Here is a 24,567-nt window from a genome sequence, read left to right as displayed (position 1 = left end):
TACCGAATTGAGCTGAACAAGAAGTCTGTGCGGGAGGCAGCGAACGATGTGTTGAAAATTGTGACTGAACTCTGGTCAAAGGCCAGGATTCCTAACTCAGAATGAGGAGCAACTGTAGTTTCTCCTCCAAGTTGTTTCTCGTCATCGCACAGAATTTCTAGACTCCAAAAAGAAGACAGTAGCTGCTGGTATGGTGCCTCAGCAGAAGACCGAGGAGAACTAAGCTGGGTGCCAATAGACAAACAAGAATACAACAATACTCAGTCATAAAATGGATGTTTTGAATATTTACAATTTTTATCACCATTGATATATATTCCTTTTTCATACATGTAGAATGTAGATTAAATTGCTTAATATCAGTTCTGATGTTAAAACTTTCATTTTCATTCCAATTTTAATTGTTATAGCTTGTATTTATTCCCAGACGATGAGCACCCCAAGGGGCCGGAGGGGAAAAACTTCAAGGTCACTGAGGGAGGGGTAAATATTGTCCAATTGGGACAAAAATTCAGGAGGAGAGTTTTCTCAGCTAATCCAACAAATTTCATGGGTTGGAGCTTAGAATTTCCAACTTTCATTTTTAAGGACCACCCTACTGCTCAAAAAAATTAAAGGAACACTTTTTAATCTAAGTATTGCATCAAATCAGTGAAACACTTTTGGTACTGATCTTGTCAAGTAAGTAACTGAGGGGCTTTTTAGTCAGTTTCAGCTGCTTTGGTGTTCATAAAATTAACAACAGATGCACTAGAGGGGTAACAATGAGGCAACTCGCAAAACAGGAATGAGTTTACAGGTGAAGGCCACTGACATTTTTTTCCTTCCTAATGTTTTCTGACTGTTTTTCACTAGTTTTGCATTTGGCTCGGGTAAGTGTCACTTCTGGTAGCATGAGGCGATACCTGGACCCTACAGAGGTTACACAGACAGTCCAACTCCTCCAGGATGGCACATCAATGCGTGACATTGCCAGAAGGCTTGCTGTGTCTCCCAGCACATTCTCAAGCACATGGAGGAGATTCCAGGAGACAGGCAGTTAGCCTGGGAGAGCTTGACAGGGCTGTCGAAGGTCCTCAACCGATCAGCAGGACAGGTATCTGCTCCTTTGTGCAAGGAGGACCAGGATGAGCACTGCAATAGCTCTACAAAATGACCTCTGATCAAACAATCAGACAGAGATGTAATGAGAGTGGTCTGAGGGCCCAGCGTCCTCTAGTGCCCGCTGTGCTCGCTGACTGGCACCGTGGAGCTCGGCTGGCATTTGCCATAGAACACAGGAATTTGCAAGTCCACCACTGGTGCCCTGTGCTTTTCACAGATGAGAGCAGGTTCACCCTGAGCGCATGTGACAGGCATGAAAGGGTCTGGAGAAGCTGTGCAGAACGTTATGCTGCCTGTAACATTGCTCAGCATGACCGGTTTGGTGGTGGGTCAGTGATGGTGTGGGGAGGCATATCCATGGAGGGACACACAGACCTCTACAGGCTGGACAATGGCATTCTGACTGCCTTTAGGTATCAGGATGAAATCCTTTGACCCATTGTCAGACCCTACACTGGTGCAGTGGTCCTGGATTCCTTGTGATGCATGACAATGCCCAGTCTTATGTGGTAAGAGAACTCATGCAGTTCCTGGAGGATGAAGGAACTGATACCATTAGCTGGCCCTCATGCTCACCTGACCTGAATCCAATAGAACACCTTTGGAACATTATGTTTTGTTCCATCCGACACCATCAGGTTACTCCTCAGACTGTCCAGGAACTCAGCGATGCCCTGGTCCAGTTCTGGGAGGAGATATCCCAGGACACCATCTGTCGTCTCATTCAGAGCTTGTCCCAGCATCGTCAGTCATGCATACAAGCACATGGAGGCCATACAAACTACTGAATACCATTTTGAGTTGCTGCCAAGGAATTTCAGAAAGATGGACCAGCCTGCCACATCAGTTTTTCACTTTGATTTTGGGGTGTCTTGAATTTAGCCCTCCTGAGGGGTTGATAATTTTCATTCCCATCAAACAATGTGGCACTTTTCATTCCTAACACATTACCCAGTCCATATCAATGCTAATATCCGATTTGTTTTTCCCCGTATTGAAATATGATGTATTTTCAAAGTGTTCCTTTAATTTTTTTGAACAGTGTATATATATGACATCCACAGTTGCAGCAGATTTGTTGGCTGCACATCCTTGATGCCAATCTCCCATTCCACCACATCCCAAAGGTGCTCTACTAGACTGAGATCTGGTGGCTATGGAGGCCATGGTCACCAGAGATGGTACACTGTGGTCATAAAAGGATGGACATGGTTAGCAACAATACTCAGTCAGGCTGAGGCGTGTAAATAATGCTCAGTTGGTACTAAGGGGCCCAAAATGTTCCAAGAAAATATCCCCCATATCATTACACCTCCAGCAGCTTGAAAGTTGATATGAGGCACATACCTTCATGTTGTTTACATCAAATTCCATCACAGCTGAAATGAAGATTAATCAGACCAGGCAATGTTTTTCCAATCTTCTCTTGTCCAATTTTGGTGAGCGTGTTCGAACTGTAGCCTCAGTTTCTTGTTCTTAACTCTTAGATGCACAGTGTGGGCCAGGAGATAACCATTTTCCATTGGATTTTGGTCACTTTTGACGCATTTTGTGCATCAAAGGGTTAATTGCCAGTAGTTGCACCCGGTGTGTTCTTCTGCTGCTGTAGCCCATCATCTTCAAGGTTGGACATGTTGTGGTTCAGAGATGGTATTCTGCATTCCTTGGTTGTAACCAGTGGTTATTTGAGCTACTGGTGTCCTTCTATCATCTCCAACCAGTCTGCCCATTCTCCTCTGACCTCTCACATCAACAAGGCATTTTGGTCCACACAACTGCCCCTCACTGGATATTTTCTCTTTTTTCTCTGTAAACCATAGATATGGTTGTGCGTGGAAATCCCAGTACATCAGCAGTTTCTGAAATACTCAGACCAGCCCATCTGGCACCAGCAACAATGCCACATTCAAACTCACTTAAATCCTCTTTCTTCCTCAATTTGATGCTCAGTTTGAACTTCAGCAAGTTGTCTTGACCACGTCTACATACCTAAACGCATTGAGTTGTAGCCATATGACTGACTGCTAGTTTTCTAGCTATCTATATGTATGTTTATATATATATATATATATACACACACACACACACACACACACACACACACACACACACACACACACACACACACACTTTCCCGTAAGCTGTTAAACAGTCTCCTTTCCACTCTGACACCTCTGGAAAAGGTCACTCTCTCATCTCCATAATGACCGAGGACAAAGACAGGCAGAGTGGATCAATAGGCAGCTCCATCCCATATCAGTGCAGATGCATTGATCGAGGGCTAAAGGAGAAGACAAGTGATGCTCTGTGCCAAGAATCTGCCTGGCCTGTTTTTCTAGCAGCAGATGAGAAGAACAGTGGGCACAGTGAGCATCCACTCCCTACAACTCTACAGTGTTTCTCAATACTGTAGGGCCTAAATAAAGATGGGATGTGTATACATTTGACAGTGCTTTAAGGCAGACTGGGAGTTGTTATAACTCACAGTAAATTTCACATGAAAAGACTGACTGATTCAGGTTTTTCAAGAAAAGCATTTATGAATTCCAAGGCCAAGAAGAACACTAACATTAATACCATCTAAAAATGTTAATATATGCAAAAAATAATGCCATTTTGCAGTCACTTGTGGTAGTTTTTGTTGCCAGTATCATTCTTTAAATAGTTTTCAAGGTCAGCAGGAACTTAACAATAAAATCCATCCATTCTCTATACATGGCTTTATCCTCACTAGGGTCACGGGGGTGCTGGAGCCTATCCCAGCTGACTCGGGTGAAGGCAGGGGACACCCTGGACAGGTCACCAGTCTGTGGCAGGGCCACATATACAGACAAACAATCACACACACATTCACACCTACAGGCAATTTAGAGTTATCAATTAACCTCAGCATATTTTTGGACTGTGGGAGGAAGCCGGAGTACCCGGAGAAAACCCACGCATGCACAGGGAGAAGATGCAAACTCCATGCAGAAAGATCCCAGGCCCAGGGCGGGATTTGGACCTTGGGATCTTCTTGCTGCAAGGCAAAAGTGCTAACCACTATACCACTTTGCAGCCCTTATCAATAAAATGCGGAAAAAAATCATGGACAACATTTGATTTAAACAGGCTCATGTAGAGGAAGACACAGTACACAATCAAAAGCAAAAGCAAAATCAGTTCAGTTGGCCATATTTTGTGTTTTCTGCAGAGAAATTAGTATTGGGATTCTAGATTACCAAAAATGTGGACTTTATCCCTAAGTTTCAGTTTTGGTTGCTTTTAGTTCAAAATAAAACTGTTTGTTTTCCATGTAGGGACAGTAGGAACATTGACATGGCAGCTATTTCTCACACAGATTCACTTAAAGAGCAAACCACATTGAGGAGGAAAATCATTCACACTCGTATGATGGTACAGTCCCATGTCACCTAACCTGAAGTCACTTTGGACAGAGAAAATGAAAGTTAACACTTTAGCAACTGCAGCTATGTTTTCTACAGTAAAAGACAAGTTGTGTGCAACAAAACAAAAATGAACAAAAATGTGTTTATAGTTTATTTTTAACAGACTACTGAATGTGTTTGTTGGAATGGACTGCTGACAAATAGAAGGTTTTGATGTTTATTTGCTGTGTATTAACCTCTTAATCATTTCTACATATACTTTCGCTCAAAAGTTTGAGATCACCCCAATTTTTCCAATTTTTTATTGGAAATTATGCATGTTAATGTACCATTGTACTTTCAAATGAAAGTATAGAAAAAAGGCAATTTATACATAAAACCTATTCTGAACATTTGACTCATCAAAGTAGCCATCTTTGGCAGATATAACAGATGAACAAACTCGTGGCATTCTTTATACAGTGGAAATCAAATATTCTTCAGAAAGTTCTTCCTAACTTTGTTGTAGAAGTTCCCATAAATGTGTGGCACTTGTAGGTTGCTTTGCTTTCACTCTTCTTTCCAGTTTATCCAAACCAACTCCATGAGGTTTAAGTCTGGAGACTGTGCTGCCACTCCATGTTTTCAAGCTCACTATCTTGACCAACTAGGAACACAACCAGAGGGTACTCCATGGCACTGCAGAATGCTGTGGTAGCCATTACTGTTTTTAAAAAAAAAAAAAAAAAAAAAAACTCTGGCAGTTCACTGCTTACCTTTGAACCATTTCAAGCTATTCATTGGGCTTAAACCGCTTGTATTTTAATTTTAAAAAATAGAAAAATTTATATGTTCTTTGACCAGTAGTTTACATTCAATGATTTGAAAGTCTTAAATTATTTAGATTTTGAATAACATGCTGTTGTTTGCTGTATATATAGTGTTTCCTCTCCAGTTGAGAGAAACAGTTTATATTACAGAGTAATAAATAAACAGTGAACAGTCACACAAATTACTATTTAGTCATCTCAATCACTTTTTTAATGGCAAAACTTCAACAAATGTGAATGCACCTGCAATGTTAATAATAAATCCTGTTTGGATGAGGGAGCGCACACACAACTACAGATACTGATCTCACATTTGTTTCACGTCTGGTTTGACTGCAATCAAAAGTCTGGATCGTGATGGCTTCATAAGGGCTGTTAATAATTGGTCAAAACTGAAAAACACATCCATGGTTATAAGGAAGTCGTTTGGCCCAAGATCAGAATGCTGGACTGTGAGAGTCACAGAGACACCGACCAGTTGAGTCCTCGTGTGACTGTGTTTGGATGAAGAAATGGAAGCATTCTGTTCTGATATAATTTTGCAATAAAGACAAATGCCAGCACATTCTCACTGACTCCTGGACTGGTCTAATTAGTACTGCTAAATAACAGCCAAAGTTTGACAAGCTGCTGCAGAAGAAAGTGTGGCATTTCCTTCCAGCTTTGTCCCTCTTGTGGCTGTGCTTTATATTAGAAAACTGCCAAGAGTTGATCACCAGCAGCAGATGTCAATCTACCATTTTGGCACAACAAAGTTGAGAACTGAAGGACAAAAATATCAGAACATCTCTGAGGTCAGGAAAATCATGAAATACAGAGGGTCAGTGCAGCAGATCAAAATTCAAAGAGAAAAACAATCAAATGTGGGATCACCATCATCAGTGTGGACAGCAGCTTTAACATCCACCATCCTGGTTTTAACCCTGTCAGCTTCTGTCACAGCGATGTCTTCATGTGTCTACAGCTCAGATAAAGCTCTTATGACAAGAATGTTATCATAACAGAGTGCTATCATAGTCAGAACAATGAAAAAAAAGTCCTAAATTGAATTAAAAGCCTTCCAACAGCTTACATCTGTGGTTTGCTCACTGATGTAATCGACACGTTCCAGCTGAAACTTGCAGACTAACATCATGATGCAAAAAGTCTGCCAGCAGCCAATTTGAGACTGTGTTTATCTTTGTCATCAACTCTATTCAAACCCTCCTTCCTGAAATGCCTTTCTTTCCCCTCCACCATACTTTACATCTTTGCTTGTTTAGTCACAAACATTCACCCTTGAGCTACAGATTAGCAATGCCGGCTCTTTGTGAAGCTGCACAAAGCCCAAGCAATTAAAGGCTCCTCTCTCGCTTAACAAGCTCTAATCCAGACATGCTTTTATTGCATTTGATTTTGCTCGCTGCTTGTGCCAAAAATGCTGAGAGACAGGGACCGTGCTCTTGCTTGAAGAGCAGCAATAATCATTGAGGATTCAGACTCAGCTCAGGTTCTGGTGGCTGTCACTTTCTCGGCCACGGATGGCAAACAAATGAATGTAAAAAAAAAAAGAAGAAGAAGCAAAAAAATACGGTGGATAGAGACAAGCCTGGATCCACTTATCAAACAACAGCAAATGGAAATTGTTTGGCAGTCTTACACCTCAGCAAAGCCAGGAATTGTGATTTAGAGGGAAAGTACTTTCTGAGACAACAAAAAGCCATGCTCTCATTACTGGATATGTCTGACCTAGCATAAATGCATTCAGACCCGTGGAAATGATTGAATGTTAACTGGGAACAGCTTCATAACTGGATGTTGTGGCAAGTACACAGGTGTGTGCTTTTAAAGGTAAAATGAAACAAAAGTGGCCTTTGTCTGTACAGCGATAACCAGAGGAGAGGAATTCTATTCTTACTGTCTTCAGCAAACCTGTACAAGCAGTATTCACATGCAAAAAGACAAGCTGCATTTTTGTTTTATACCTCTGCAAAGCCATACATGTGCATACACAGAGAAACTATGCAAAACTCAATGTTTCATGTAGATTTCAACAGAAAAATTATGCAAAGTGATAGTTTTGTGGACAGCTCATTCTATATTTAATGAAAGGCACACGGTTACACATTGATTAAAGGAAATATACAGTAGAGTGATTACACAGGTTTGTCTGTTTCACTATTCATTATTCAATCAAAGAACGTGGCGGAGTTATGTGACAACCTGCGTTGGTTTGTCTGTCTGTCTGTCTGTTACCAACACTACTCAAAAATGGACTAACAGATCTGGATGAAATATTTATAACTGTAATGTTGAAATTGGAGCTAATGTATTCACTTTATACAGCGTAATGCTTGGTAGTTTAATCAATAACAATAAACATCCATCAGCCACGACATTATGACCACTGACAAATGAACAAAATCAATCATCTTATTGTAAAGCAATGTTCTGCTGGGAAACCTTGAGTCCTGGTATTAATGTGGATTTTTGACATGCACCATCCTTCTAGGCATTGCAAGTCAAGCAGCCCCCTATGACAACAGCAGTCCTTGATGCCAGTTGCCACCCTCAGCAGGACAAAGCATGCCGACACACCGCAAAAACTCCTCAGGTGCGGCCCGGGGAACACAACAGAGCTAAAGCTGTTCGCCCGGGTTCCACACTCCCCAGGTCCAAAGCTTACTGATCATCTGTGGGATGGTCCAGGAATAGCTTGACCTGAGTAGGTTAAACCCCACAACCCACAGGACCCACAGAATTCATTCCCGCTATCCTGGCACCACAGGACATCCCCAGAGGACCTCTGTCCATGCCCCACTGGGTCAGAGGAGTTTTAGCAGCATAAAGGAGACCAACACAATATTAGGCAGGTGGTCATAATGTTATGCCTGATCAGTGTAACAGTAGTAGCAGAAAGTACGTAGAACAAGGAAAGGTCAAGTTTATCAAAACTGTATTTAAATAAAGTATGTGTGTAAGTGTATTTATTCACATTTTACTACTGACAAAATGTATAGAAGCATGTAAGCATGTTTAAGATTGTCTACCAAATATCTGTGAAGATTCTCAGTCATCCAGATCATGGTAGTCATAGGAGCTTCAGTAAAAGAATCAACTGAACTTCTCTTACAGGTTTCACCTCTCATCCAAGAGGCTTCCTCATTTCTAACTGACTGATGGGTAGAATTTATAGTATACAGAATTTATAGTCACTCCAGGTCACATGGCTAATAGCCCATAAACAACCAGGACTCATCTTGTCTCCAGGTGTGAGTTGTGAAATCAGGTGGTCCACCAACAACAGCAATCATGGTGATGAGGCATGTCAGTTTACTCAACAAAGGATGTGAATCTGCCAGGTCAGGAGTGACTCAAGATGTTAACAATGGTGACACTTTCTTGGGAGAGACCTTATCGCTGCATTATAGGTGTTTGATATGTGGTGTCGCAAACCCGCGCCTCTGTTTAGTGATGGCTGTTCCAACTTGACATAGATGTCTTCCTTTACTCATCTCTCAAATCATCTGTCGTCTCTGTCTAAAATGTGTACATTGCTGTCCTCAAAGGAACGTCCATTATCCTTCAGGTACAGGTGGACTGCTGAGTCTTGTTCCTGAGGAGCTGTTCGCCTGTGTCGAGACATGTGCTTATGAAGCTGTTGTTTAGTGTCTCTGATGTGCCAGTCTGTGCACTCTGCAGTGCATTGGACTGCCTATATAACAATGCTTGCATTTTATCCTTGGGATGAACCAGTCTTTGTCTCAGAGTGTTGCTGGGTCTGAAGTGCACCAGATTTTATGTTCGGAGAAAATCCTCCTGAGTTTTTGGGATACTTCAGCTACCTATGGTATAACATGTTGGTCCTCATGTTTTCTTTGCTGTTTTTTGTGGCGTTGTGTTGTGCTAGATCTTTCTGATGATTTGATGAAGGCCCAGTTGGACTAGCCACAGTTCCTCAGTGCTTTCCTAAGGTGAGAATACTCCTTCTCCTTTCCCTCTGCATTGGAAGGAGTGCTTTAAGGTTCTGATGACCATCAGTTTATATTCCAGTGGATGGTGGGAATCAAACAGCAGATATTGGTCTGTGTGTGTTGGTTTCCTGTAGACTTCAATGTTAAGGTCTCCATTCTTCCCAACATGCACTGCACAGCAGGGGCAGCTGGTCAATAGAGGGCGCTAGAGCACCGCCCCCTCTGTCTCACATCATGTAGAGTCACAGCCCTTCCTTAAATAAAACGTTTTTAAAATTACATTTACATGTATATCCTATGTTTTTAACAAGCAAAATGGATAATAGAGCCTGTAGAGAGTCACTAAAATGCATAATTTGTAATAAAAAGTCAGATTAGAAACGTCCGACGTTGTCCACAATTACTAATAGTGGACACATATCTGGCCGGGGGCACCCTCATCTTTCCCCATTGACTCTCGTTATAACTTTGACATTCGCGGTTTGTTCCTCTTCAATACAAGAGATAGGACACAGCAGGGCGCAGGCTGACACACCACCGGCCATGGGGTGGCAGCAGAGAGCGAGCGGTTTGTTCATCCACTTGCCTTTAATTAAAACCGCCAAGCGAGTGACATTCAGCGCAGAGTGTAGGAGTAATCAGCAAGCAAGATTATCAACGAGTCATAGAGAGAGCCAAAAAAAGGAGAAAATGGAGAGAGAAAATTCAGTGAAGTCACTGAAAACAACGCCGTTCGAGAGGAGAACACTGCAGGAGAAACTGAGAGTGAAGGAGCTCGGACCTGACCGGCCGGACGTCTTAATTAGACAACAGTCGGAGGACAGAGGGAGGAGATATATGTGGTCTTTTCGCGGGCCTGGTATGAGAAGACGTTTTGGCTGACAGGATGCAGTGAGGCAGGTGCTTTATTTTGCTTCCCTTGCCTGCTTTTTCAAGCCAAGGGAACTGATCAAGCCTGGATTCAGACAGGTATGGCGGATTTAAAGCATTTTTCCGAGAAAGTAATAAGGCATGAGCAAGCTAGGAGCCACATGGAAAATGCTATGCGTCTGGGCATGTTTGGGAGAGCTAACATAGCAGCGCAGCTTGATGATGGCTACAGGATAGGCATCCGTAAACATAACAAGGAGGTCGACAAAAATAGGGATGTGCTGTCTAAAATAATAGACTGCATTAAGTTCTGTGGTGCCTTTGAGCTCGCCCTGAGAGGCCATGATGAGAGTGAAAGCTCCGAAAATCCAGGTGTTTTCAGAGGGCTGGTGGATTTTGTAGCAACACTAGATGCAGCTGTCCATGAGCACCTTCAGACTGCCACTGTGTTTAAAGGGACATCCAAAACAGTGCAGAATGAACTCCTTGACTGCATGCTGGCAGTTTTGAGAGAGTCCATTATTGAGGAAGTTCAGTGTGCAGACTTCATATTCATCCAGGCTGATGAAACAATGGACATCTCCACCCAGTGTCAGCTTGTTCTTGTGATCCGCTACATCGACAAAATAAATGAAGTGCAGGAGAGATTTTTTGAGTTTTTACTCTGCAATCTGCCACAGCTGAGTCCATTGCCACAGCACTTTTGGAGAGGCTGAGCCTCCTTCTCCCTGATGACCAGAAGAGCAAGCTCATCTCCCAGGCCTATGATGGTGTCATGAGAGGAGCCACAGGTGGTGTACAGAAGAAAGTGAGCGATGTGTATGCAAATGCACACTATGTCCACTGCTATGCTCACCAGATCAACATTATCATGCAGCAGGTGACATCCCATATCCCAAAAATTGGTCAGTTCCTCTCTGACCTAGCTGGATTCTCAGGATTTTTTTCAAGATCCCTCAAGAGAACCAGTGTGCTTGACAGAGTGGTGGCACACAGGCTTCCAAGAGCAAGCACAGTAAGGTGGAACTTCCACAGCCGTGCTGTCAACACTGTGTTTGAGCACAAAGACGACCTCCTTCAGTGCTTCGAAACCATCAGGGACTCAGGTGACTTTGATCCTACCACTGTCCGTGAAGCTGGAGGTTTTGTGAGACATCCTGGAGGATGCTACCTTCTGCTTCTTCCTGGACCTTTTCCACTGCATCATGCCTCATGTGGACATGCTCTACAGCCAACTCCAGAAGAGGTCCATCAATTCGGTCTTTGTCCACAGAGTGACGCAGCATTTCACCGACAACATGCAGATGATCAGGTAAATACATTTGTATGTAACCATATTAAACCCTTATGCATCCTCTCACAAAAAGTGTCATACGCAGTACTATGGGACAAAAATGTCCAAGTCAAAAACTGTAATAAAATTATTATATAATAATATCATTTTCCTCTTACATAGTTAGATTTTTAAACCATCAGTCCAGATAATAAAAGTTTTGATTGAACTGATCATTTTCAGAGTATTAACATTTTCTTTATTACCTTTAATTCCCAGTTCATTTACATTATATCTCTATTGTTTTTTGTGAAAAAATAAAATAAACTGAGTTTTACCCAAACACTTAATGCTAAAGGAAATATTTAAAACTAATGCAGTCTTGGATGTATAAGTGATGAGTAACAATGATTGATTTTGGCAATGATTTTGTTTCCATCATTATTTATTTGTGGATAATTTGTGTGAAATGAAAAACTCACACTCAGTCATCACATGACCGTAATAAAAAAAAAAACTTCTGATTAATGTTAACCATAATAAGTCATTATTTATGATACTTAATGTGCTTAATTTCTTTCTGTTTCCTGGCAACTAAAGTTAAACTTTTTTCTCTTCTGGGGCTGGTCAGAGACTCCCTCCCTACTGTCAGTGAAGAACATAACAGTCGTGTGCCTCAGCAGCATCTGGCCAAGAAGCACCGCACACTGGGACCAGATGAACTACAGAGGATAGCTACAGAGGTGAGATCAAAGCTGTGGCTCTGGTAACTTAGTATCCTATGATATGTCTGTGATTGTTGTCCTTCCTGTTGTTATTCCTTTCTATATATATGTGGACGTCGTCTCTCCCTGAAGTTGATGAGTGGTGACCTGAACAATCAAAACTTTTCTCACCACTCATCAGGACACACAGCTTCATAAATTAATCTAATATCAACTGGCAGCGGTTCCTCCTGGCCTTAGCAATCTGAACAACCTGGCTCCATGTAGCGCTGATAAACCTGCTGGACAAACTGCCACATGTAGATAGCAGGGCATTTATGAAACACAGAATTCAACTGCAAAACAGCTGCTAGTGCATACACATATGTCAGCAACAATAATTGATTATCTGTGTTGAATTAGCACTGTTATTCAAGGCTGAAGTCTGTTATTTTCCTCTGTAAAGTAACATGTTTGAAACCTGGAAAATTAAAGAGGGACATGAGGGTGTCCACAACCATATTCCCAAACCTCCAATTTCTCCAATAAAGTATATGCTATTCTGTTGTGGATAAACATTTTCCAAATAAGATTCAATAATATGGACATGACCTGAGTGTGTTGTATGGTCTTTTACAGTGTTATAATCATAGTAAGCTGTTATGTGAACAACTGGACAAGACACTTTTATGTAGGTTCTGTGTGATATAATGTGTGTCTTCCTTTATAGGTTTGTGACAAAATCCTGGGCCATGCAAAAGAGAGGTTTGCCTTCACCAAACACCTAATCAGTGCTACACTGCTTCAAGGAGACAGATTCCAGGAGTATGACAGCCAGTTCCCTGAAGCAGCGCTCAACACCACCATGGAAGCCTATCCAATGCTGAACAAGGGCAAGCTGAAAACTGAACTGTCGCTCATCTTCAGCAACACAGAGTTCAGGAGTTGCTGTGGCTCTGTACCAGCTCTTCATGAGCAACAATCTTCAGGACACCTTCTCAGAGACTGTGTCTCTCCTGAAGATCCTCATCACGACTCCAATGACGACAGCTGAATCTGAGAGGTGATTCTCAACACTAAAAAGAATCAAGACCTTCCTCAGGAACACGATGTCGCAGGATCATCTTAATGCACTGGCCATGCTCTCTATGGAAAAGAAACTTGTCAGGGAGACCCCAGATTTTAACCATAGAGTCATTGAGAAATTTGCATGTCTCAAAGACAGAAGAGCAAAACTTACATACAAAAAATAACACAGATGTAGAGGTGCTGGCTTTAATCTCTAAAATGTGAGGATTTACTTTTTTAATAATGTAAATGGAAATGTTAGTTGACACAAGTGGCACTTTAGACTGGAAGCCTGTTGATCTTCATATGTTCTGAAATCTGAGGAATTACAGTTTTTCTTTGTTTTCATTGTAAATATTTAATGTTAGTTGACAGAAGCACTTTGGGTTCAAAGCCTAAGATAAGATAAGATAGATTGTATTTGTCACATGCACAGTTATACATAGTATCATGCCTCATGGTTTCAGTATTTTTTTTCAGGCAAAGTGCCAAATTTTTATTGCTTTGATCTTAAATATGCAGATTTGCTGTTTTCTCATTGTCATGTAAGGTTGTTAATGTAAAAGTTAGCTCACAGAAGCACTGTCTGCTCTAAGCCCTAGAGTTAGTTTTTTTTAACAAAATGTCCAATGTTTGTTGGTTTCACAGGTATGGATTTGTTTTTGTTTATTTGAGTATGTAAATATAAATATGTTGTTCCAAAGATTTTGCTGGACAGAAGAAGCACTTGGCACTCTTTAAAGCTGGAAAATGAATTCTTTTTTTTTTTACTTTTGAAGAAAAAATAGATTTGCATATTTATACATTCTTAATTTGTTTAATTATAGAAAAGGAGATTTTAAGGGTTTGTGTGTATCAATTACACCTTATCTGGAGCAAATCATATCAAACACTGGGGAGATAAATTCAAATTTACTAGCTGGTAACATTTACGTGCATTTAATTGTCTATTTGACTCAGCAGTAGCGCTTAGGTGTACCCTCGTAGTGGTGTATAGTAATAGCACATCAAATGGCTGTGAACATAATTTACATCAATTCTTGTATTCCAGTCTTGCCGACTCTGCTATTTGGTTTGGTAAATTAAGTGCGCCCCCCCAAGAGAAAAATTCACCAGCCACCACTGCTGCACAGTCCAAAAAAGGCTGCTTGTCATCCTTCAAATCTTCCCGAAAGAACTTGATGTTGTTCTCCACCAAGTTGATGTGCTCTGTGAAGGCTTCTACTTCTTGGTCTGTAGAATCCTTCCTTATATTTGAAATAGGAGTGGTCAGGCAGAGATCCAGCAGGGTGCATATCTGGTTGGGGTTGAGGTTGGTTCTGTCTTGCAGGAGGCATTTAATGATAGTCTCCACTGCCTCAGATGTGGGAATGCATGTAAAGAGTGATGTGACATCAAATGAAAGCATGGTTTTATCCTGGGCCCGTTTCACTTTCAGAACTTTGCTTGCAAGATCACTGAGTTCTGTATGTGGTGCATGCGGTGCCTACCAGCGGTGCTCCAGCAAACTGTATCACAACAGCTGAGGATGACCTCCCTTGGTTAGTCCCATCTAACCTCAGATAAGAGATCTCGCACTTGTCACCTTGATGTACACAGTTTTGTGTAATTCCTTGTCTCCCCAAATCTCTACAATGGCAGTCAAAAGCGCAAATCTAGAATGAGCCATAGAGCCACTACAGTCACCTTAATTGTGAATACATCAGGCTGAAGTAAACTGTTCTATCTTGCATTATATGAGTCAGTCATTATTCATAAATGTATCAATTCAGCTACTGACAAGTTCTGTGGGAGTGCCGACTTCACTGCCTCATTTTTACTTCACTGCCTTGGATTCCCTGTCAAATCTGAATTTGATCAATTGGGGTACATAAATTCAAACTCTCTTGTAATCTCACCATGATTATGCATTTCTTTACTTAGCTTGATGTTCATACAGGATATATTTACAGAACTTTTATTGTTATTATTTATCTAAAGGTCCCGTCTGATATCGGAAATGCTCGTCTGGCAAACCAGGTGCAACTAATACTGCACTAGTGAAACTTTTCCAGAGCTTTTATCCATATCACAGGGCCTTCATCAGGACATTTTATGAGTTTGCTCTGTTGATGATATCTGTAACTCCTAAGCTTTTATAATAGATCTATTCTCATGATATCTTAACAAGTCCTGTCTGCTAATAACAGTCATGGGTAATCACTGAAAGTGCAGGGTAAAATTAGAATTTAAGAATTGGCAACAAAACTATACTTTATCTATACCTGCAGGGTATGTTCCGCCCTGAGATTTGTGAATTATCTTTGTAGTGAAGGTTTACATGTACAGATAGTGGAGATTTGAGAAAATGGGGGAACACAGCTGCAACAAAGGTCCCAAACCAGAGAATTTCAGGCACATGGTCAGTAAACTACAAGGCACCTCTTAAATGTGAATTTTCAGTTATTTGGGCAGCACTATTACATACAGTTTAATGGGCAGATGTGTTTGCCTTGACAGTGCAGCTGTAGGAGTCCACAGCTGCTTACTGGGTCAGTGCATGTACCCAGAAGCACTGATGACACATTCATCCTGGCTGTAGTTTGACAGTTCTTCGTCGAACTTCTGATCTGGAATTTTTATGTATATTTGGTGACATTCAGACTATCAAGTAAGTGTTGACATATCTGCTGACAGTTCCATTGCACTGTATTGCCACTGTCCAGCAGCTATAGTCCATCTGTTACCTCGAATCTGTCCGCCGACTGTCTCTATCAATTCTGAGATCCAGCAGCATCACCAAACAAGATGTTCCCTACTGATAGACAAAAAGCAGTGTGCAGCCTCACTGAAGGGGATGGAGAGAAAACAGCAACAACAGTAATAATAATAATAATAATTTTTAAAAAAAACTTCTGGATATAGACAGGTAGATACAGGCAGAAAGTGAGGTAGAGGATGAGACAAGAAAAAGACAAATATGAATGGATAGGAAAAATGAGAGGCAGACTCATTACTTAAGCTGTGTCAGGAAACATCGAGCTAAGTAATCAGTGGCAGAATGCCGTAAACGTGGAGGAGGTGGTGGCTGTACACAAATGATGCGCTGACAAGCTGCAATCCAATTAGGTGAAGAAATATGAGGGGTGGTGCACTGAGATGTGGGACCTATCAGAGGCTGGCAGCTTTGGAGAAGATCAAGCACTTCACCGCCTTGGCTGCTTACTGCCTGCAAACGTGATGGATCACCTGACACACACATACTGTACTGCAGACACAAACACACAAACACAGTAAACTCATCACAGCCTGTGCAAGACACATTTTCATTGTTGTAATCATGAATATTGATGTAATATCACTACGGTAGCGTCATCTCCACAAATTATTCCATTTTAATAAGAAATGAAGTTACACTGATTATATAGTATTCAATATACAGTTTGCTTTAGCCAGCAGTCATGTAAAAGGATTCTACAGTTAGCTACTCTGTGCTACTGTACTGAGGCAGAGTCTAAATGTAAACCTCAGAATAACTAACGTGCTAACACTGAGGATGTTACATGCTAATGTTTAAACAAGTATAATGTTTGCAGTGATCATCTTTGTAGCCATACATTAGGAAATGTATTCTAAAGCCTTTGCTGATTTCTTCTGATGCCTAAATATGTGAATGCATTTAAAGAGAATAATTACGACAACAAGAGAAAGTTAGTAGACAGACTGATGTGGAAACGCATACACATAAAATTTAAAAATGACTATTTCACAACAATAATCAGAAGAAGTCTGCAGTTGCTAGCAGCTCTGTGAGGCTGTACTTTGAGCACTGCTTTGAGATAAAAGTTAATCCCTAGCATTCTAATGCATAGCAATTATAATGTTAACCATGGTTACCATCTTAGTTTAGTGGGCTACTATAGGCAGGAATTTTTGCCACCAAAAACAAAATCTGAATGCTTTAAATTTTATTTGTATTGCTCAACCATTGACTATATAATATAATCTTTATTATATAGTCTATGTGCTCAACCTGAATAATCGAAATCCGGGTCGCTGAGAAAAAGCAATCCACCACAGATGCACAACGCTCGATCAGGTGATCAGTAGCAGCAGTATATAAACATGGAGGATGCGTCTCCTCCTGATGCTGTACAAAGTGAAGCTCAAATCTGCTGGAAATGGTCGCTGCTGGTGGATCCACAGGATGGAGCTCTGCATCTAGAACTGAAGAATCATTACCGTTTTGTCGATGAGTTACGTTTGTGTTTTGTAAGCTAACCAACAATTCATGGTAATCATGGCTAACATTGTAATTGCAAAGCATTATGCATTAGCAAGCGTGCAGTGCCATGTGACAGAATCCAAACCTGAATTTCAATAAATAAATTTAAATCGTGAAAACTTAATGTAGAGAGATGAATTTTCAGTGAAGATCAAATGCGATCAAATAAGATCAAATGAATTTTCCCAACCTTGGAGGCTTCATTTTGTTTAATGAACCTTTTTTTCATTTCACCCTCTGCCATCCCCCTCCCCAAATGTTCTCTTCTTTTCTTTTTTTTCCCGTTTCAAGTATGACAGGTGGCGCGCTGCACAGCGCAGCAGCCTGAGCTGCCATTGGCAGGGCGGATCAAATGTAATTTCGTTGTATATGAAAGTATGCAATGACAATAAAGTTGGAAAGTTGAAGTTGAAAGTGGAAGTTGAAGTTTACAGTGTCAGCGCAACAGAATTCAGTTTCCTACCATTACATTAAGCTTCAAGTTTATTCGAATACAGTTTCATTTTAATAAATACCAGTTTAAATTCTGATTCAAATTCAAAATTTTATTTCTATTTTTCAAGATGAATTTTATTAATTAAAATATAAATCATTCAGATTCAATTTCTGGTGACAAAATTTTATGCCTATAGCTTACTATTTTGCAATTTAGTAGTAAAGGTTGTCTGGAATATTATTTTATTGGCAAAATTTGGCTAGATTGCCACTGTGACCTGATCATGGTAGCAGATAAAAACTCAGACAATCTAAAAATTTTGTGTGTTTTTATTTTACAGTTCTTAAGGGAACATTTCTTTTTATTTCAAAAAATTCACAGTAAGTCATCCAGTAAGTGTTAAGATATATCAGTCTGGACCAGGGACTGATGTCATTACAGCTGTGCTGCTAGAGTGGAGGGTAAAAACTGCATTCAGTAAACACAGTATAACAGAAAAGCTCCAGTGTTTCAGCGAGTTTTTGCCTCTATTATCCATTAAGCTGCATGAACAATAATATTGTGGAACTATAACAAGAAGTAGTTCACACTTCAAAACAAACCAACAAAAAAGTAACATGTAATTCAAGTCAAGTTAAATCGTAAATCAGAACTGCTACAAGGAAATGTAACGTCATTCTCTGCACTGACTCTTATTTCTATGATACTGAAAGCATACTATGTGTCCACAAATAGGTTCCATAATACTGAATCCATATGGGTCTCATACTCAGTTCTGAAATAGGACTATTTCAAGAGCATCCATTTCTAATTTTACTTCCATGTACCTGAAGGTTAACCCAGCAATAAACTGTTACACTAAAACCTGTTGGTTGCTGAGTCTTTTTTAGTTCTTTATGAACACAAAAGACGCATAGGAACCTTCTCCATGCTCCATGTGGAGGTCAGGTATACAGCATGGAGGAATCTGTCTCGCTAAAGATCACTCAAGGATGCTTTCTATCCGTAGCACTCATGAAATATACCGCATGCACAAACCCAAACAAACAATTTCAAGGCCTGCTTCAGTGTCAGTCTGAATTTGCACAGACTTTGCTGTGTGTCACTGACCTCCTGCTATGATGGCCTACATCCTTTGTAAAATAATTCAAGATGCAAAAGTAAAGAAGCAGCCTTCAAAAGAAAAATTAAGCAATTCATAGGGGAAAAAGAATTTGGAGACAGAGGAAAGCACAGGGCCTGTTTATGTACTGAGTAAGAAATTCCACCAAGCTACTCCAAAGAGAAAGAGAACAGGATTCTATTTGAGAATTCAATGCAGAAATCCCCTTTGTTCATTCACAACCCCCACTGTCTCTCCAACCTCTGGTCTATAGCATGATAGAGCTGCTGTCATTAATTCTGTAGAATGGGGTGAAGATGAGAAAGGCAGCGAGTCACAATCTTCACAGCCACATATATGGAGCCAGGCCCCCTTTCATCTCTCCCAGACAAAAACACAAAGATACTATCTGCTATGCCTGAAATCCATTTCTCTGTACCATTAGGAGCAGAAATGAGGTCCTTGAGAAGACCTGTGGCCTGGGAATCATCAAAAGCCTATATGTTATTGAGGGATTCATCTGCATCAATGTTTTTGACCCACAATCTGGCTGAAAGTGAATGAGCAGAAACTGGATGCAGAAATTATTAACTGGTTTTGTGAGGGTGAATGAGATCAGTATGTTAAATGTTAGTGATAATAGGGGGCTTTATTTCTCTGTATTTTTGGAGGTCAATAACTTAGCATTTTAATGCTTTTTGACAGCAGCAGACCCATAAATGAGAGCTAAACATGAGTGAGATGCTGTTTAGTCACCAATCAAATTCTAAAATAACATGTATGCATTGATTTTTACAGTCTAATTTGAATCCAACTACACTTAAAACACTAGATTGTAAACTGCTATAAAACGATTGACAGATTGTTGAACACAGGGGCTAACACTGCATGCACATTTTAAACTGTCATTAATAACGTACTAGCTGTTTGTTGCACTGTATTGCTATACTTAACTCAAACAGTCATTTTAAAGAGTACTTTTACCTCAACTTGAATACATTTTTTTTTTTTTTTTTACAAAGTAACAGTACTTTCACCAGTGTGCAGTTTTGGCTAATCTGTCCACCTTCAGCAGGTAATTTTGGGCATTTGTGAAATCACAAATGTTATCATTTCTCCTGTGAGCATTGTTGTCTGAGGTGAGACATCGCACCAGCCTTTTACTAATAAACATGAAAAGCTTGGAATCATTTTGTTTGAAAATAGTCTGCTGCACATAGTGATTCATCAAATATATACTGCCATAGATGGCAGAAACGTGAAGAATCTACTGCTTTCCTCTTAACACTCTCCTGTTACAAAGCAAAGAGCTATTACTGCTGTGGTGTTGGTATTGATACTAGTTCATCAAATCTGATGTATTCATATTCATGCCGGTGATTGTTAGGGGGTTGAGTTGTGTTTTAAGATATGCAGTTAGATAATGATACAAGACGGGTATTTTCCACCTATACATACACTACTAGTCAAAAGTTTTAGAACACCCCAATTTTTTCCCAATTTTTTTAGTTGAAATTCAAGTACTTAAAGTCCAATGAATAGCTTGAAATGGTACAGAGGTAAGTGGTGAATTATACAAAAATGCCTTTTTCAGGGAACAAGAAGTGGGTTAACAACCTAAAACTATTCTGCAGCAATGGAGGTTGATCAAACCTTGAAAGTTGGTGCTACCAAATCCTGTCCCAACTTTTCTTGATTACTGACAACCCCCTCTGTCTGCATAAAAGTAGTGTTGGAACACACCATGGTACCATACCCTCCAGAGCATTATTTGAACAGCATTATACTGCAGAAAGTAGTGTGTTGCCATAAAAATCATGAGGAAAGGGCAATTAACAGTAGAAGAGAGACAGACCTTCACTTAAAAGGCTTAAAAATATAGGTCTTTCCTACAGAGAAATTGCAAAGAAAGTCAAGATGTCAGTGAGTAAAGCTTTCTTCATCATCAAAAGGCTCAGAAACTGGAGGAAACTCTGACAGGAAGAGATATGGAAGACCCAAAGCCACAACAGAATGAGAAGACAAGTTTCTGAGAGTCAACAGCTTGGTGACAACAGGACAACAGCGTCAAGCACAACTTGATAGTGGTCGTAGTAAGAAGTCTCAGTTTAACTGTGAAGAGAAGACTTGGAGTTGCAGGTTTGACAGGTGGAGTTGCAGCAAGGAAGCCGTTGTTAAGACATCAAAATAAGAACAAGAGTCCTGCCTGGGCAATGAAACACCACCAATGGACTACTGAAGACTGGAAAAAAGGATAATGTACAGGAATTTTGTACGCCATCGAGTAGGAGAAAGGATGGTTTCTCAGTGTATGGCATTAACTGTCAAACATGGAGGAGGAAGTGTGATTGTCTGGGGCTGTTTTACTGGATCCAGGTTTGGTGACTTGCACAGAGTGGGAGCAACCCTGAACCTAAATGTCTACCACAGCATTCTGCAGCTCCATGCAGTACCCTCTGGTATGTTAATATTTAGACAGAGGTTCATCCTACAGCAAGATAATGACCCAAAACACAAGTCCAAGCTATGCCAGAACTACCTCAGAAGAAAAAGAACCAGATGGTGAGCTTGAAAACATGGAGTGGCAGCACAGTCTCCAGACTTAAACCCCATGGAGATGGTTTGGGTTGAACTGGACAGAAGAGTGAAAGCAAAGCAACCTACAAGTGCCACACATTTATGGGAACTTCTGTAACAGAGTTAGGAAGAACTTTCTCAAGAATATTTGATTTCCATTGTATAAAGAATGTCGCGAGTGCGTTCATCTGTTATCTGACTAAGGTGGTACTTTGAGGGGTCAAAAGTTTAGAACACATTTAGGTTTCTAAATTGATTTTTAACTTCATTTGTTTATTTATTCTATTCTTTCATTTCAGAGTACAATGAGACGTCAATATACATAATTTCCAATAAAAAAATGGAAAAATTGGTGTGTTTTAAAACTTTTGACCTGTAGTGTACCTGCATACATATACTGCTAATCTGTGTAAAAATGGAAACAAAAATAATTCAGTCAGGTCTGTTTTTCAGTTAAGTCTATCTATAAAAGAGATTTGATTTATGTTTTTTATGTCACGATTCAGTGGTATTTGAGGTACAAATTGTAAGATCCATCTTTTCTTCATATCTGAGGGGCACAGATGTATTAGCAGATGAATTGTATGCTGACACTGTCGCTGCATTCTGGGCTTAGAACCAACAAACCAGTTACAGTTGTCTTCAGTCACAGTTGTCTGTCTTCTGGTGAGTCCGATTAAGAGCAGACTCTTGTGCAAGCATGCATTTTTAACATCACACCATATCAAGGTACTGTTAAAAGTCTAACTGAAATTGTAATTCTCACACTAAAAATAAAGATGAAATAATCCTTACTCAAGGTCCTCCTCCTAGCTTTTTTGTTTTTCATTATTCAGATATTTCATAGCCGAATGGGATAAGGAAAATTACAATTTGGATTTTCAACCATGGAAAGTCAAAACAATTTATTATAAACTTCAGTTAAAATCCTTAAATGCCAAATTAATCAAAGGTAATGGAATTTTGATAAATGTATTAGCTCATGGTCTATCCTTTTTCCTCCCATTAAAAATAAGCTCCCTGAGGTTGTAGTTTCAGTGAGTTTACAGTCAGATGGTTCTCCCAGTGACTTCCATTCACTAGATTAGAGAAGAATAGTGAAGGTACAAACATGAGGCACTGGTAACTCTTTAGATCAGCAATTACCAAAATGTCTTTTGTAAATGTAACTCATTTTACTTTCTATAGTTGTAATGCTTTGAAAGTTATGCTGTACCTTCAGCTTTTTTTACTTGCACACTTGATTTTGAATAAAAAAAGCAATAAGAAAACATTTGGTACAGTAATAACTTTGAGAGCACTATAGAAATATTGAAACACACAAAACATAAGCTCTAAATCAATGTGGCAGACTGAGAAGAAATAACATTGTTCTGTTGGCTGGGAGAGAAGAGAGGAAAAGAAGGCAGCGAGAAGGCAGCTCTATTTCCAATGCTGGGAATGCTGCTGGGAATGCTGCTGATGCTGCGCTGTGTTCCACATGGCTGCCCATCTTCACCAAACTGACAGCCACAAAAATGAGTGTTTACTGCTCTCCGGCAGAGCAAGATAAGCCCACAGATGGGCCTCTCCACTTCAACAGGTCGAGAGGAGAGCCATCTCAACGTGGCAGAGGGCTGGATAAGGTAGATGAAGGGGGACTGGGTGATACTGAGTTGGGGAGGAGGGGAAGGGGGTGCAGATAGGGAGGTTTAGAAAGCAACTGGCAACATTTGGACCAGTTCAGCACAGAGAGAACACTTCTGACCGAAACATGGTTATCATGTAAGAGCATGCCCTGTACACTAAGCTCAGCATTATCTGCCATGTAGTGCTCCATTTTCAGTGTTCACAATGCACCACCATCATCATCACTGTCCTCACAACACACATGCAACATGAGACCTTGCTCAAACCGAACCCTCCCGGTCTGTCATGGAGTGTAACTCTGTTTGTTGTCACGCTCAAAGCTGAATGAAGCGCTGTTCATTAAGGTACGCAGTAAATATACAGCAGCAAGCTTTACAAGAGGATCCCTCTCTCAGGCAGAAACATATGGAGAAAAATAAAACCCATTCCCAAGCCCCTGTAAATACAAAACACTTACTCACATGACCATGCCTACCATTTTCTAGACTAGAGAATTGTATATTTGATAAGATTGTTTACATCTGTATAACAAAATCTCTATCTTTGTTTGATCAGTTAAAAAGTAAATGTATGAGTAGTTGGATGGAGCCTTCATTCCTCCACCTGTCTAACTGTTCAGTCAGAGCTTGGGTGAGCCTCGCTGTGAACTAAGGACCAAATGGAGTGGTTCAATCGATACACATAGCCCCCTATTTATAATGTCAGATGAAATAAATGTTGTAGAATAGGTATTGCTGCTTGATTGAATGCTGTCTTTTTGTTTTTAAAAGAAACACTGTGTGTACTGCAATGCAAGGCAATTTCAGAACAATATTCCAATAACAAGGTGAAATCAAATCAAACTTATGATAGTGTCTATCATATCAAACACAGTGTGGTGTAGCAGTAAGTCAGCACTGATGCAGACTCACTTAAAAATGTCTTCATAGAGTATAATATTAACGCCTTATTAAATGTGTATGTATGTGATCACACTTGAGAGGTACAGACTGTAGCTGCTGCAGACGACGTCAGCATTAAATAAAAGTGAATAAGATGGTAACATACTGCTATTTTAGCTTTACAAAGTTGTTTAGATGACAACAACTGTGGGAAGCAGTGCTTTGACCTCAGTACAGTCTTCAGCTTAGATCATTTTGGCATTTGACTAGTGACAGATACTGTTGCTTTTCTTGGGAGGGCTCTGTTTTGTCTGGGTTGACTTGTAGGACCTTTGCATAAACTTAAACTTGACTCAACTCCCTGTTGTTACTTTGCTTGATCCCATTTGATGTATCTGTCACTGGTTAAGTAGAAGCTTTTAACTGAACATCCCTATCACACTGCTGTTTGTCTATCTGAAACGCACTGTCAGCCTGTTCATGCCCCAATTGCAGAAATGAAGCTGGT

General features: G+C 40.3%; 1 protein-coding gene and 1 long non-coding RNA gene across 2 annotated transcripts in view; one reads left to right on the top strand and one right to left on the bottom strand.

Annotated features, from left to right (window-relative positions):
• sez6b (seizure related 6 homolog b) overlaps positions 1-24,567 on the bottom strand; it is a 311,266-nt gene that overhangs the window by 195,944 nt on the left and 90,755 nt on the right. The window lies entirely within an intron of this gene.
• LOC127536829 (uncharacterized) lies at positions 4,787-13,466 on the top strand. Its single transcript, XR_007946029.1, has 3 exons — positions 4,787-11,437; positions 12,030-12,141; positions 12,833-13,466. It is a non-coding gene; the product is annotated as an uncharacterized LOC127536829 (long non-coding RNA).

The sequence above is a fragment of the Acanthochromis polyacanthus genome, chromosome 13 (genome assembly GCF_021347895.1).
Source record: "Acanthochromis polyacanthus isolate Apoly-LR-REF ecotype Palm Island chromosome 13, KAUST_Apoly_ChrSc, whole genome shotgun sequence".
Lineage (NCBI taxonomy): Eukaryota > Metazoa > Chordata > Actinopteri > Pomacentridae > Acanthochromis > Acanthochromis polyacanthus.
Note: the sequence above shows the minus strand (reverse complement) of the source record. Positions and strands in the feature narration are given on the sequence as shown.